Source organism: Piliocolobus tephrosceles, chromosome 4, assembly GCF_002776525.5.
Source record: "Piliocolobus tephrosceles isolate RC106 chromosome 4, ASM277652v3, whole genome shotgun sequence".
Taxonomy (NCBI): Eukaryota; Metazoa; Chordata; class Mammalia; order Primates; family Cercopithecidae; genus Piliocolobus; species Piliocolobus tephrosceles.
This window is the reverse complement of record NC_045437.1, coordinates 39,459,429-39,469,935: the sequence shown is the minus strand read 5'-3', so window position 1 is coordinate 39,469,935 and position 10,507 is coordinate 39,459,429. Positions and strand designations below refer to the sequence as shown.

Below are 10,507 nucleotides of genomic sequence, written 5' to 3'. Positions count from 1 at the left end.
TGGAATTATGCCTACCAAAGGCATTTACTGAGATTCTTTAATCTAGAGACATCTTTCTATGATCACTTGTTGATAACTATTGCTTTATTTTAAATACTTCATGGTATTATAATGTGTGGATATGAGATATAGACAGATTGATATCTCTCAATATGTAACTTTATATGACATATAATTTGTCTATAATTAAAAACCCTAATTCACTCTTGATAGAAAATTAGATTGTTTTGTTTCTTGTTTTTGCTATTATCTAAACAACGAAGCAATAAACATCCTTGTTTAGCTGCTTGAGCATTATCTCAATTTCTTATGATAAATTTCTAGAGTTGTTTCAAGTATATTCCCTTATTTTAAAACATACTGCTTATCTCCAAAAATATACTTTAATTAATTAATTAATTAATCTATTTATTTATTTATTTTGGAGACGGAGTCTCATTCTGTCACCCAAGCTGGTGTACAATGGCATGATCTCTGCTCACTCCCACCTCCGCCTCACAGGTTCAAGCTATTCTCCTGCCTCAGCTTCCCAAGCAGCTGGAATTACAGGTGCCTGCCATCATGCCCAGTTAGAGATGGGGTTTCACCATGTTGGCCAGGCTGGTCTCGAACCCCTGACCTCAGGTGATCCACCTGCCTCAGCCTTCCAAAATGCTGGGATTACAGGTGTGAGCCATCACGTCCAGCCTCAACTGCATAGGTCCATTTTCTCATGTGCTTTGTGATTTCCATAAAATTAGTGAGAAATATGACATTGATGTTTAAATTTCTACTTCAATCCAATTAGTGATGTGACACTTTCATGTTGTCTTGGTCATTTGCATTTCTCCATTTGAAAACTTCCTCTTTGTGTAATTTTTGTTTGTTTGTTTGCTTTTTCTCTGATTTGAAGGTGCTCTGTATGTATCAAAAATGCTAACATTTTTGTGGCCGTTGTCATATATGTGAATATATTTTCCTCATTTTGCTGTGTGAAAACTTGGTGCATAGAGTTTTTTTTTTCCCCCTTCAGAAGTTTTTACATTTTTGTGTTGTAAGAGTCTTTTCTCTTGGCTATTGAGATTTGTGTTATGGCTCGTAAGTCCTTTCCTATTCACATATGTATGTAGGCATGTATATATGCATATATATGTATACATGTATATGTTACCTTACATTTTATTGTAGTACTTGTTTTATACATTAACATTTTAAGCCCATTAGAAGTCCATTTTACATGGTGTCTAATTGTATAGTATATTGTTCTTGATTCAGATAGAGAGTGTCGATAGAGAGTCATTCAGCCATTATTGAATCATGGGCATATAGGTTCCAGAGATTATAAAAGAAGGACAAGAGAGACTCCTGTATCGAGGAGTTCCTGGTGGAGGAGAAGGGTTACACTTGGATAAACACCTGAGATTAAATTAACTGAGCCTTTAAGATAGTTCTGGAAGTTAAATCATCAGCTTATTCACTTTTGTAATCATCCATTTGCTCAAATATTTATAGAGTAGATGAGTATCTACTCATTTAGTACTATGCTAAGCCTGAGAATAAAAATTAAATAAAGTCTTTTTACCCCTCAAGTTGGTGTATGCCTAGTGAGGGAGATAAAAATAAATTATAAACTGTAGTTAAATGTAATTGATAAATGATTACATAGAAATTTGTCCAGGCTGCTATGGGGAATCCAACAAAGCAGAAGTTATATTAGCTTGAGGAATATCACAGATGACCTTCTTGGAGAATGTGGTTTGAGCTGAGTGTTGAAGAGCAACTGGATATAACTGCATAAAGAAGGAAGAATAAAACTCCAGGCAGAAGGGATTTCATGGGAGAAGGCAAGGAGGTGAGTCATGCTGTGACACATGCAGGCCTCTGCAAGGTATTCTCTAGTGAGGACTACATGTGGTGGATGTGGAATATGGCGGGACCTCAGGCTACAAACAGATTGGGTCTTGAAGGCCTCTTTGGGTCAAGTGAAGAAGTCTGAATCTGGTCCTGCAAACTGGAGAGGTTTGCAGTCAGCAGAGTCTGGAGTCAAATCCTGAATTTGACACATACTAGCTTTGGGACACTAGACTAGTAAACTCTTCCAGTCTCTGTTGCCTTGTCTGTAAAATTAATGTGATAATATCTAACTTGCAAGGTAGTCGTTGGGATCAGAGATAAGGCACCTCTCTGGCCCATAGTAAGCCCTCAAGCACATGGTAATTATTCATCCTGAGCTTAATCAGGCTGAAGCCTAATAAAAGAGGGCTTTTGTCAGTTGTCAGAAACAGGTCAGGTTAGTCATAGAAATTTTTTAACTTTAACTTTTTCTTTCATCAATTTCCCTTAAGCATTTTAACACTGGATTCATTTGTCAATAAAACTAGTGATGAGAAATCAGGATGGATGAGGAAGGACTTACACATTTTATCAGATGTTCCTTCTAGGAATTCTTAGTCTCGAGCAGGAGGAATACACATATTAGCATGATTTGCAATGAAGCATCTTCCTTGGGTGATGGCACTATTCTGATATTCCATGTCTTCCCTCTTGCAATCTGCCCTTGAGGCTGACATAACTCTCTCTTCATCTACTAATCAGTGGCAGAAGAGAGAAAAAAAATAGTGTGTGGTATCAGTAACACTAGTCTCTGTGCCAAGGTACTCGTTAACCTCAAACCTCTGGTGATCTCTGAGTGGTGACTGGGTGGCAAAACTGAGTCATTCATAGAATCACTGATAATGGTCACAGCATCTATGTGGCAGCTCATCTTCTGGGCTTGCTGCTGCCCAACCACTGAAGATTATTTCTTTATGATTATCATCATGCCCACAGAAGTTCAAAGGAAGGGGGAGCTCAGGGAAATTTCCCAGGGGTTTGGATCCCTATTTATATGATCAGCCTTCCTCTCAACATCATGAATTGTACTTTCAGGTAAAGCCAGTAATACCATACTGTGAGTGGGAGCTTCTGGTCTAAAAGATTGTTACGTTTACTACATCTTCAAAGTCCTGGACTTACTGACATACATGATCTCATGAAAGCCTCATATTGATGGTTTGTCTAATCACTAGTGTCATCATCCAGGTAGTAAATGGCACAGCTAGAGTTCATAAGTAAGTCCTCCTACTCCACTTGTAGTCATCTTTCCACTTCAACACAAGCTGAGTGGGCTTTTCCCTCTGATTTTTGGTGATGCTACAGTTACTGGAGGAGACAGTTGTGAATATTGATACAGCCATTGATTTGAGTCATCTTCTGTTCCATTTGGTGTCACTGTGCATGTCCCCTCTCAAATGCTGCTGCCCCAGTTTCTTCAGTTCTCCAATGGTCACTTTATTAATCTATGCTCATTTTAATGGGTTTTTATCAAGTCCATCTGGTTGACAAGTTCATTTTGATTCTGTTGAAAAGAGTCTGGAAACCTGGGACTTTAGAAGCCATGGCCAAGGACTTCTTATTCCTGGAATCTGGAAAACTTCTTTATCTTTTGGGATCAGTTTTCTCATCTACATGATAAAAGGTTTTCTAGCATCTCATTTTTACAAGATTTTTTTTTCCTCAAATGAAATGTGACATATACCAAACAGACAAAATCAGTTTTCTTTGATTGAAACAGTGGTGAAGCCTAGGGTTTGCCTTTTGGCTTCCCTGTTACCCTCACCCTGGCTCCTAAGAATGATCTAGATGATGTAGATGGTTGTTAAGTGTCTTAGACATTTCTGTTCCTATAACAGAATGCCAGAGACTAGATAGTTTATAAGGAACAGAGATTTGTTTCTTACAGTTCTGGAGGCTGAGAATTCTAAAGTCAAGGGGCCCATATCTGGTGAAGGCCTTCTTGCTGCATCATCTCATGGCAGAAGAGTTGGGTGAGAGAGCACACAAAGGGTGGCAGGGTGGGTAGAACACATCCTCTTTATCAGGAACCCACTCCAGCAATAACTAACCCACTCTTGTGATAATGGCATTAATCTATTCATGAGGGCAGAATCATCATGGCTTAGTCACCTCTTAGAGTCCTACTTCCCAACACTGTTACATTGGGCGTTACATTTCCAACACATCAACTTTGGGGGACACATTCAAACTATAACCTTAAGGTACTGTTATTAGTTATTAGAGGGCTTTTCTTATTGTCCACCAAGTGCCTGATGCTGAGGAGTTCTGAGCTGTTTAGCATCTGCAGGAAGGCTGAAGCTTGGTAGGGCAGAGCAGTTGAGAGGCTAGACTCTATAACTGGGGCGCCTTGGCTTGAATCCCAATCCTACCTCCTTACTGGCCAAGTCATCTTTGGAAAATCACTTAATCTCTGTGCATCTGTTTCTGTGTCTTATAATAAGGGTAATAGTAGCATCTGGTTCAGAAGGTTGTTGTGATGATTAAAATAGTTCATGTACGCAAAGCCTTTAAAATAGTTGCTAGTACTATATAAATGTTAGCTATTATTCCTATCATTTTTAGGATCTAGCAAAGCTTTGTAGTGAGTAGAAGCTTAATCATGACCATTAATTAACTTGATTCTGCAGAACTGCATACCCGGAAGAGCTTTCTGTTGTCATGTGGCCTGTGTTTCCTAAGCTTGCTTATATAAAGACTTTCCTGGGTCACTTGTTAAAATGCAAACTCATGAATGTCACTGCTAACCGTACCGAACCAGCATCTCCAGGGAGCAGTCTGAAAATCTGTATTTATAACAAATGTCCTACAAGATACTGATCATCAGGTAAGTTCAAGTTGGAAACTAGTATCTAACTATTACCTTTCACAGAGAAAGCTAAGCACCTGGGAGAAGTGGCTCACTCAATGTTAAAGTTAGTGGTGGAACTGGGACTAGAACCCGAGTCCCCATCCTTGGTCCTGTGTTATTGTCATTGCATCTCTTTTCTCTGTGATGGCTATCGTGCTTCTGTCCAAGTACCCAAGGTTGGCCGCATAGAAGAAATAGTTTCAGGATGACATTACCAAAGTATTATTTGGCTGTGGGCAGAAATTACCTGCCAGAGGGGTACAAGAGTTCTCTCTTCTTTAGGTGGATTTTGAGCTCCCATATTTATTCTTGAATTTGTGCTTCTAGGATAATGATCTCTGGAAACCTGCATGTCCTGAGTGATCTCAAAGTCTGGTAACTGTTCTTGTTGTCCAGTTTGCACAGGAACAGCAATTCATTTCAAAGTGCAGGCCAGTGCCAACAGGGGAGAGTGGGCAGAGAAATCAAATGAAAATGCCAAAACGCTGACTACAAGGCCAGTTTGCATCATGTGAACCACTTTGGAGCCTGAGGACTGAAACCAAAAATATGCTTCTGTTCAGAGGTGGCTAACAGCATCCATTACTAGTGTTATTATTGTTATTGTCATCATCATCACCATCATTCGTCTCATAAATTTAAAGGTAGGTAGCTGGACTGTATATTCTTCTAGGAGTTCTGCATGAAGTTAAGAGCTATGATGAATTTTAGAGAAATAAGTGTGGAGGCATGCATGGCCCCATAACTTAGCCCCTCATCTGGAGCCACAGCTCTCTTGCCCGCGTTGTTCAGTTCGGCCTTGTTATCACTGTGAGAACAGTTTTCCACACTCAGAGCTTGTTCTAACAGTAAAGAATCCAAAAACGAAATGTGTAAAGTAAACTGATGTTTAAGAATTCTGGCGGGGAATTAGGATTCTTCGCTGCAGAAGAGAGGACTGAAGGCTGAAGCAAGGACAACGTGATGGGGAGGGAAGTGCCTGGGAAGTACAGCCCTTATCCTTAGAGAGGAGGTGAAGTCCTTGAACTTGAAGAGATTTAGACATCAAAAGATAAGATGTCATTGGCGTCCAGGTCCTCAGAGGAAGTGCCAATTTAAACTCTGTGGGTGGGATTGGACCTTACAGGAGGAAGAATAAATTCAACTGTGTACCTTAAAAACAAAAAACAAAAAACACCACTTGTTTATATGTCCATTTCTTTATTCACTCAGCCTAGTTCTGCTGCTCTGGATAACAAATCCAGCTCCTTCTTTTACAGGGGAAGATGGTGAATCCCAGGAGGAAATTCATAATTTTCTTTTGAAGGCAAAGTCTTTGTTTCTAATCGGAGTCTTACAGAGCCAGAAGCTCCTTTTCCAAGGCAGAGCTAAGGAGCATAAGGGTGACTCCCAAAGTGTAAGAAAGGGGAGATTTCACCTGTTCTAGTCAAACTCTTGTTGTTATCTAGCCAAAAATTTGTTTTAAGCTTCTTTAAAAATTTGCTTACATTCAACGTGGCCTAAGTTATAAGGGAAATCAAATACAGGATACACAATTCCATGTTTTTTGCTAAACAATCCTGGACTAAGCAACATTTTCTCACATCTACAATGCAGTTATTACTGATGTTCATATTTATGACATTTAGGAACTAAAAGGTTCCAAAATGTTTTCTGATTTATTAAGCAATATCAAACTATATTGATTCTAATGTTATTGTGGATTAGTAGATATTCAGAAATAAAATGAAAATTGGAGCTTCTAAGATAGTCCCCTTTTAATTCAGATAAAGAAATGGAAATGTAGAGTAATTAAATGACTTGCCCAAAGTCACACTATCTGGTGAGTAGCAGAGCTGGGATTTGATTTATCTATATATTCCTGTTACTGAATTTGGCCAGTTCATAGAGGTGTTTCTTCTCTAGTAGCTTGAATTTGTGATCTACTGTGTGCTCAGCACTAATCTATATTCTAAGCTTATGTGTGTGTGTGTGTGTGTGTGTGTGTGTGTAAGAGCAGAACAAATATAGAAAATGGTACCAGTTCTCCAAATACTCACAAGCCTAGTCAAGGATATGGAACTTACACAGGTGAAACAATAGAGAATGGTACAATTCAGTGGTGCTTCCCATGACTTCATGGGCATGAAAATCACCTGAGTGCCTTATTAAACCACAGATTCTGGTTTAGGGGCTTGAGATTCTGTATTTCTTACAAACTTTCAGTTGAATCTTATGCAGTTAAGAGAGACATACTTTGAATAATAAGGCAAGGCAGGAGGTAATTAAGGGGTAAATTGTGTAGTATAATTATAAAACATGAAGGAGTTCAGAGGAATAAAGTATAATCAGAGGCAAGTTTCATGAAATACATGGAATCTGAGCTCATTTTGAATGACAGTCTGACTTCAGATTGGTAAAGGAGAGAGGCCCAGGAATAAAGTGAGTTAAGAGTTATGACAGGGTCAGGAAATGTGCTTGTGAGATGGAGAGGGAACCAGACTGGTTGAATCAGATGATGTGCAGTGTAGTGATAGGCAGCTTCTGTGATGGCCCCCATCTCTCTCCCTCCTCATGGTATTTATGCTCTTGTGCAATGACCTCTTCCTGTGTGTGGCCCAGATCTAATGATTGGTGTCTAAGGAAAAAAACACAGCAAATGCCATGAGATGCCATTTCCAAGATCAGCTTGCAAAAGACTGTGACTTCCATCTTGCTCACTCTGTTTCACCATTGCTTTCTCTGAGGGAAGCTAGCTGATGTGTGATGAGCTGCCATGTATCAAGGAACTGATGTCTTCAGCCAACAAACAGCTAGAATCTGAGGGGCTGAAACAGCCACAGGGGTGATCTTGGAAGTTGGTACTTATTGCCTGAGTCAAGACTTGAGATGACTACAGCCTTGGCAGACATCAAGAACCTGAGCCAGCGGACCCAGCTAAGTTACTCCCAGATTTCTGATCTACAGAATTCCTGTGATAATATTGATACGTGTTTATTATTTTAAGCTGCTGAATTTGGGGGTAGGTTGTCACACAGGCATAGACAACTGATACAGTTGGAAATAATTTTGAAAGGAGAAAGGCATAGTATGAAATCTGATTCTGTGGTATGGAGGAGTTTGAAAGACTGGCAAAACAACTTGGACATGGTACAGAAGCCATTGAAAGCTCTTTCTCTCTCTCTCATAGCTTTATGGAGACATAATTCACATACAACATAATTGTCATTTAAAATGTACAACTCACTGGTTTTTAGTAAGTTATCAGAGTTGTGAAATCATCATGACAAGTTATTTTCATACACTTTGATCTGCCCCCAAACAAATCCCATACCAATGAGCAGTCATACCCCGTTTTGCCCCAAGCCCTAGGCAACTTCTCTACTTTTCGTGTCCAGCAAATTTTCCTATTCTGGACATTTCAGACAGAGTAATAAAATACGTGGCTTTTTGTGTCTGCTTCTTTTACTTAACATAATATTTTAAGGTTTATTGGTGTTGTAGCATGTATCAGTATATTTGTTGCTTTTTATTGCTAAATAACATCCCATTTTATGAAGAGACCACACTTTATTTATTCATTAGTCACTTCATGGATATTCATGTTATTTCTAACTTTTGGCTCTTAGAAATTATGCTGCTGAATTTTAGAATTCCCATTCCAAGATAGCAGAATAGGAACAGCTCTGGTCTGCAGCTCCCAGTGTGATCAACACAGAAGATGGGTGATTTATGCATTTCCAATGGAGGTACCTGGTTCATCTCACTGAAACTGGTTGGACAGTGGGTGCAGCCCACAGAGGGTGAGTTGAAGCGGCGGGGGCGTCACCTTACCCAGGATGTGCAAGGGGTCAAGGGGTTGGGGGATTTCCCTTTCCTAGCCAAGGGAATCTGTGACAGACTGTACCTGAAAAATGGGTACACTTCCACCCAAATACTGCACTTTTCCCAAAGTCTTAGCAACTGGCAGACCAGGAGATTCTCTCCCTTGCCTGGCTTGGTGGGTCCCAAGCCCACAGAGCCTTGCTAACTGCTAGAGAAGCAGTCTGAGATTGGCCTTCAAGGTGGCAGCCTGGTTGGGGCAGGGGCATTCACCATTGCTGAGGCTTGAATAGGTAAAATGGCCAGGAAGCTCAAACTGGATGGAGCCCCCCGCAGCTGAGCAAGGCAGGCTGCCTCTATAGACTCCACCTCTATAGACTCCACCTAAAGAGGTGGGCTGCCTCTATAGACTCCACCTCTGGGGGCAGGGCATAACTGAAAAAAGGGAGCAGAAACTTCTGCAGATTTAAACATCCCTGTCTGACAGCTCTGAAGAGAGCAGTGGTTTCCTAGCATCACGTTGAGCTCTGAGAATGAACAGACTGCCTCCTCAAGTGGGTCACTGACCCCTGTGTAGCCTAACTGGGAGACACCTCCCAGCAGGAACTGATAGACGCTTCATACAGGTGGGTGCCCCTCTGAGACGAAGCTTTCAGGGGAAGGATCGGGCAACAATATTTTCTGTTCTGCAATATTTGCTGTTCTGCAGCCTCTGCTGGTAATACCCAGGCAACCAGCGTCTGGAGTGGACCTCCAGCAAACTCCAACAGACCTGCAGTTGAGGGACCTGACTGTTAGAAGGAAAACTAACAAACAGAAAGGAATAGCATCAACATCAACAAAAAGGTCATCCACACCAAAACCTCATCTGTAGGTCACCAACATCAAAGACCAAAGGTAGATAAAACCACAAAGATGGGGAGAAGTCAGAACAGAAAAGCTGAACATTCTAAAAGCCAGAGTGTCTCTTCTCCTCCAAAGGATCGCAGCTCCTCACCAGCAAGGGAACAAAGCTGGACAGAGAATGACTTTGATGAGTTGACAGAAGTAGGTTTCAGAAGGCTGGTAACAACAAACTTCTCCGAGCTAAAGAAGCATGTTTGAAGCCATCACAAGGAAGCTAAAAACCTTGAAAAAAGATTAGATGAATGGCTAACTAGAATAAACTGTGTAGAGAAGAACTTAAATGACCTGATGGAGCTGAAAACGATGGCATGAGGACTTTGTGATGCATGCACAAGCTTCAATAGCCAATTTGATCAAGTGGAAGAAAGGATATCAGGCATTGAAGACCAAATTAATGAAATAAAGTGAGAAGACAAGGTTAGAGAAAAAAGAGTAAAAAGAAACAAACAAAGCCTCCAAGCAATATGGGACTATGTGAAAAGACCAAGTCTGTGTTTGATTGGTGTACCTGAAAGTGACAGGGAGAATGGAACCAAGTTGGAAAACACTCATCAGGATATTATTCAGGAGAACTTCCCCAGCCTAGCAAGGCAGGCCAACATTCAAATTCAGGAAATACAGAGAACACCACAAAGATGCTCCTTGAGAAGAGCAACCTCAAGACACATAATTGTCAGATTATGACAATTATGGATTATAAATCATGCTGCTATAAAGACACATGCACACGTATGTTTATTGCAGCACTATTCACAATAGCAAAGACTTGGAATCAACCCAAATGTCCATCAGTGACAGACTGGATTAAGAAAACGTGGCACATATACAGCATGGAATACTATGCAGCCATAAAAAAAGGATGAGTTAATGTCCTTTGTAGGGACATGGATGCAGCTGGAAACCATCATTCTCAGCAAACTATCGCAAGAACAGAAAACCAAACACTGTATGTTCTCACTCACAGGTGGGAATTGAATAATGAGAATACTTGGACATGGGGCGGGGAACATCACACATCGGGGCCTGTGGCGGGGATAGGGGGCTGGGGGAGGGATAGCATTAGGAGAAATACCTAAT

At 40.6% G+C, this 10,507-nt stretch overlaps 1 long non-coding RNA gene across 1 annotated transcript; it reads left to right on the top strand.

Moving 5' to 3' along the window:
- Window positions 1-4,508: 4,508 nt before the first annotated feature.
- On the top strand, window positions 4,509-8,170 carry LOC111545596. The gene is made up of 3 exons (XR_002732501.2): window positions 4,509-4,699; window positions 5,120-5,367; window positions 7,455-8,170. It is a non-coding gene; the product is annotated as an uncharacterized LOC111545596 (long non-coding RNA).
- Window positions 8,171-10,507: the final 2,337 nt, after the last annotated feature.